The following is a 6000-nucleotide window of genomic DNA, read 5'->3' as shown; positions in this document are numbered from 1 at the left end:
TGATTCAGTATCTTGCATGTCGGACTGGATCTCAAAGAGCCTCTGCTTCATCTTGTCTGCTTAGATCTCACCATGTAAGACGAAACCAACAACAACGAATAGAAATAGGCACGGGAAGAGAGGGTGGCGATCTTGGCGAAGACCTCGGAGACGCCGAGTCACAGTACTGGCGCTCGTAGCCCTGGAACACCTCGCTGCTTATGATTGCTCCTCTTGATCGCCTTTCAAGGCATGTATTAAAGATAAATGGTAGCTAACCAGACCTGGCCGCTGCCACCGCTGAGAGGAGGTTGAGTAGTCAGCCGTTTGCGTAGGTGAAAGCTGCTATGTACGTCCTTGATCCATCGCCTGCTGTCCAGGATCGTCCCATGCACTTGAGACAATACTGGGTGCGCATCGAAGCAAACTTCATGGCTATGTCCCGGATCCACCGCCCCCTGTCCTGCTTGACCCATCCGCAGGAATCAACACCGAACGCACCGGCTCGCTGTCGATGCCGACGAGCTGTTTCATTGCGAGGTCAAGGGGGACCGTGGAAGGGCCGCACTGGTGCCTGTGCTATGAGCTACTCGCTAGCGGCGTTAACTGGGAAGGGGCGGCTAGGGTTTGAACAGGGAGGAGGAGACACGGCTTGCGTGGATTTTTCGTTGCTTGCGTGCGTGGGTATGACGGTTTTGCTGGTTCTTTTGCCGGATCACATGGGGGTGGGACCACGTAATTAAGAAGAACGAATCACGTTTGGGATGGAACGTACGCATGGAAAACCAACAGCGCACGGGAGGGAGGCTCGACGAAGTAAGACGGGAAACGGAACGCTGTGTTTCTTTTAGGTATTATTATTATTATTATTATTATTATTATTATTATTAGAGAATTAGATATTAGAGATAGAGATTATTTGTTTCCTGAAAATCTATTATTTGTTTCCTAAAGCAAATTGCATTAATGAGAGAGATCCCTTGATTTGGCTAAGGTAGGAAAGAATCTATTATTTGTTTGCTAAAGCAAATTGCATTAATGGGAGAGATCCGTTGATTTGGCTAAGGTAGGAAAGAATCTATTATTTGTTTCCTAAAGAAAATTGCATTAATGAGAGAGATCCGTTGATTTGGCTAAGGTACGAAAGAATCTATTATTTGTTTCCTAAAGAAAATTGCATTAATGAGAGAGATCCGTTGATTTGGCTAAGGTAGGAAAGAATCTATTATTTGTTTCCTAAAGAAAATTGCATTAATGAGAGAGATTCGTTGATTTGGCTAAGGTAGGAAAGTTAGATCCGTGATCTTTTGTCATTAGGAAAGTGTTGAAAATAAACCGTACCGGACTACCAACTCCTCCATTAGGTTTTTTTTCGCTGGTTAATTTTCATAGGTTTTTCTTCGCTGGATTGTCTTGGGTGCGATCGGAGGTTAGGCCCTGCAGTGCGTGGGGCGGGTGGGGGCTTCGGTACACGGTTTTTTCGGTTCGTGACGGCTCAGTGTGAGGTGGGACGAGGTACCAAAAAAAACCATGGGAGGTGGGACGAAAAAAAACCTGGAAGCGAGACTACCAACTACTCCATTAGGAGTAGAGATTAGTAGTCAAAAGCTGAAAATTATTTACGGGACTTACAATTAGCCCTTTCTACAAAAATCTCATGATGTTCTCTTTGTGCATTCAATAAGTGGCCGACCATCCTAGCAAATATATATAGATGAAGGCGGAGAATTGGGTTCACTCCTATATCAAGCTACTACTAGACATGGTATTTTAATAAGTTACATTGGCATGAGCTAAATCATGTGTGCAGATACGGCTACACTTCATTAGATATGCACACATGTTTTTTTTGCACGATTTCTTCCTAAACATCTAAATTTAGGTGGCTAGGTGTAGATCACACCACACATATGTAATATCTCTAGCTTATTCCGTTACATATAACAATTTACTGAAGTTTAGATTTCGCTGTTTACATTCCACAAAATTCAGTAATTAGTTTCGTACTATTAGGTAGCCAAAGTTAACTCTCTATATAAATAAAACTGTTGGATCTTTGTGATAGATATAACAATTTGGAGTGGAAAAGGTGAATACAGTATAACAACTTGCCATCATTTTATCATTTACACATAAATACATCTAACATTTCTTCCTTGGTGCTTATGCCAAAACATGGCACAATGATTCCTAGCATCTTCTTGGGCCTCAAGGAGTGAGGAATAATGTTGTTTTATTATAAGATGATATTGTTGGCTCATATTTCCAAAGCGGTGCATTGATGAAAAACATTTTCAGATGAAACATGGGCAAGCCATTTCAGATGGTCTTACTTTAGATTATCAACTGCTACGTGCAATTAGCTATGCAGAGCCATCCTTCAAACCCCAACGGGAAGTCAATGCTTTTTTCTAAATGTATTCAAAAAATAGTAGCATCATTTCATGATTTTGACAACAGAGTTAGTTTAGGGGAAATCCAAGGGAAATGTCAAAACTATTGTAGACTGATTGGTTCTCATCTCCCTAGACTTTTTTCTATATCCAAAAGCGCATCCTTGAAATATGGTAGATATTTCATAGGATATATCGATGATCTACTTTGTTTTTAGTGTAATATATAGTTTGTTATATTAGTTTCTAATGCACGCAGTGGGCTAACTATACTTGACTACACAATTTTGTTATTGTAAAATGGAAATCCCGTCACATTTTCATGTGAGGCGATGAAATGTGTTTACTCCCTATTATACTGTTGTACAACCAATTGACCGTTTAATTCATGTTATCATCTATAAGTTTTAGTTTGCAAAAGTGAACATATTTCTTTGAGACACCTAAATGCATTATTGAACTCCATAACGCAAGAGCTATACACATATTCAAAATATTTGTAGGAAACTTCAGGTATAGATTTTTGTGTGGTAAGTTCTAAATGTTTAGTTATTAATCCATTTAGGGTTTTAAATATATAATTGTAATATTTCCAAGCTTTGTTCAGAGTTGTGTAAGTTGCTCTATGTATATAGCAATCACTCATACAGGACGCACTTCGTGCCTATACAAAAATGCACTTAACAGTTACAATTGATGGGAAAACAATACTTCGCTTTCAGTTATGTCTCTAAAGTGTTGTGCTACTACAAAAGTTACAGTTTTATAATATCATTGAATATAATATACTTTTGTGTTTTAAATAAACTATGAGTTGTAACTACAAAAATGATATATTTGATAGTTCGAGAATACATGATTAACAACATTTTTCTTAATAAAACTACTAGGTTGACATGCAGTTCACATTATGTATTAACTATAAGTAAGTGGTTTTCTATTAATACATAAAGTTTATTGGCTAGCCCGTGCGAATGCACGGGTTGACGACTAGTGTATATAGTGCTCCGTCCTATTAGCTGAATTAACCTCGAGGTCCATGTTTTGGAAACATGTCGTAAAGTAATAGGATAGACCTTCATTCAAGCCAATCAACATGTGTTCGAAAAAACAAAAACTATCAAAAAGTAACGAGATAGACCTTCTTCAAGCCAATCAACATGTGTACAAAAAACAAAAAAATTGTCAAAAATTACAAAACAAGAACCTCGAGGTTAATTCAACTAATATGATGGAGCACTATATTCATTCAATGCAATTAAATGTTTACAATGACCCATCACATCAGTTAATTTAACATCGAGGTCACTTCCCATCCGGCCACCCATCTGATGACTACTCAAGTCTCAACACAGTTAACTTGGGAGTTCTGTTAGATGAGCTATCGGTAGGGAAGCTGGTCCTTGCTGTTGTAGGATCCCTCTTTCCATCCTTTATTAGGCACCCGGATGACCGACTGTTGCCGCCCAATGGTCAATGCCACGTCCCTGTGAATGTGCCCGGCACGACCGATGGTGTACTTGAGGTCGAAGCCGGCCACTTGGTACTTGTCCTCGGCAAGGAACTGCGCCAGGCCCCAAACACTGGCAGCACAACTTATAAATTGACGGATGGAGTACTAGTTATAGTGATGCATATAATTAAGCAAAGGGATCGCACATGTCTTTATTGACTAGAACGAGAATGCAATAGCACAATAAGAATTAAGGCCACGATGATGCGATCGCAGTGGTGGTTACAGGAGGCAAGAAGAAAGATGCATCTATCAACGTACGACCCCCTTCTTCTCAACTTAGTGCGCCGGGCCACCGACCGGCGGCTAAGGAGCGGTGGATTTTGTGGCGAGGTCAAGGTGCTTCTCAGCAAAGGCATCCAAGGCTTCCAGCCAGTTGAAGAAGGCCAAAACCGTAGCGTCCTCACTTGCCTTGTAGATACCAATGTACACGATTTGCCCGTACACGTGGATGTGTAGGTCGACGAATTCTTGCAGGGCGATGCGCCTCGCGGCGAGCGTGACCTCCAGGTGGACATTCTTCGTGGCGTCAGCGGGCAGTTGCAGGGCCACCAGTGCTTGAAAGAGGTTCCGACCATGGAGGCCGATTAAGTGGCAGGCAATGAGGAGCCCGGGCGCGCAGGCTGGAGGAGTACGGCGATGTTATCCGCGAGCTTCTTAACGACGGTGAACTTGTTGGTGGTGGCAACGATCATCTGGTCCAACTGAGAGTCGTAGTTGGCGTCGACGGCGGCCATCCACTAGCCGGGCGCCAACACCGTCTAAAGACGATCCTCGGTGCCATGCCGCATGCCGGCGTCGTGGACCATCTGGCACAGCCGCTGGCCACTCGCGCGCATCGCCACCACGGGTCTGGAGTGAGCACTTTTGCGCTTAGTGTAGGTGCTTAGGCAAATGCTTAGGTGCATACGATATGGTAGATGCATTGGAATGGAGGGGCCCCTTTATATGAGTGCAAACTATGTTGCATTCACATCGTGCTGCCTCTTTTCCCGGTCCTCCTCCCATTACTCCCCTGATGCATTCACGATGCTAATTGAAGGAGGATGCATCATTGGTCGTTCAACATTTCGGGAACCTCTACCCTCTCCCTCGTCTGCATTAAAGCCGTATCAGGAATTGTGTCGCCCGCTGTCGAATCAAATAGTACTGCGTTGCCCGTTGCACGCCCGGCTGAACACGCCTCCTCGCCTCCATCTACGCTTAATTACTGAATTTTTAGTTGCAAAAATTAGATGCTGCTAGTGATTTTTAGCTTCATATTTTGACAAATCACAGTGTTACAAGGTTGATAAATGGCAATGTTACTAGATCAACAAATGTTAATCTTTCCAGTTTGACAAATGGCAACATACCCAATATGATAGATGCAAATCTTACCAAATTGTTTGTAAGTGGTTGCACACGGGTCATCCGAAAGAACCGTTTGCGTTGAAGAGATGCACAAATCCTGCTCTCACTTTGCATACGGCTGTTCTATCTAAAACGTTTGGGATCAAGAGCCATTAAAACCTACAGCCATTAAAACCAAGACACGTGGCATCACGTGAATGGTTAACAGAACATACACGGTTTAATTATACAAACATTTGAGATACTAAAGTGGCAGCTATTTTTTCAAAATTCCTTTGTTGGCTGTTATTCGAGTGCGCCTTCTCTCAAAATGGACACGAAAAATACCACAGCATGTCGGGTGCCATTCCATGATAGCATGCCAAGTTTCATGAATTTCAGACGAGTTTTGGATTTACTAGAATTTAAAAATAAAGTATCTCAACATTTTGCCGGCAATCAAAACAGTGCCTTGGTGTTTGAAATGCATTTTTATTTCTTGCATGGGACCTAAGCATGCACCCAAGGACAAAGATTTGATTTTTCAACCAATTTATATGCACTGGAGCATGTGCATGTAGTTCAAATTTGAATTATGCACATAAATGCATTGAAAACTCAATTAATGCATAAAAATGTCCAAACGAACCCCGAAAAATCACAAAAATTGACACAAAACTCCAGTTGTTCTATGTTAACACTAGAAATTTTTTAAAGTCAATAAAAGGCAATGGATATCGTTTCGTCCCCAAAGTTGGGACGTTCCCTACCGAAACCATCATA

Source organism: Triticum urartu, chromosome 7A, assembly GCF_056163025.1.
Source record: "Triticum urartu cultivar PI428250 chromosome 7A, HENAU_Tu73, whole genome shotgun sequence".
Classification (NCBI taxonomy): domain Eukaryota; kingdom Viridiplantae; phylum Streptophyta; class Magnoliopsida; order Poales; family Poaceae; genus Triticum; species Triticum urartu.
Note: the sequence above shows the minus strand (reverse complement) of the source record.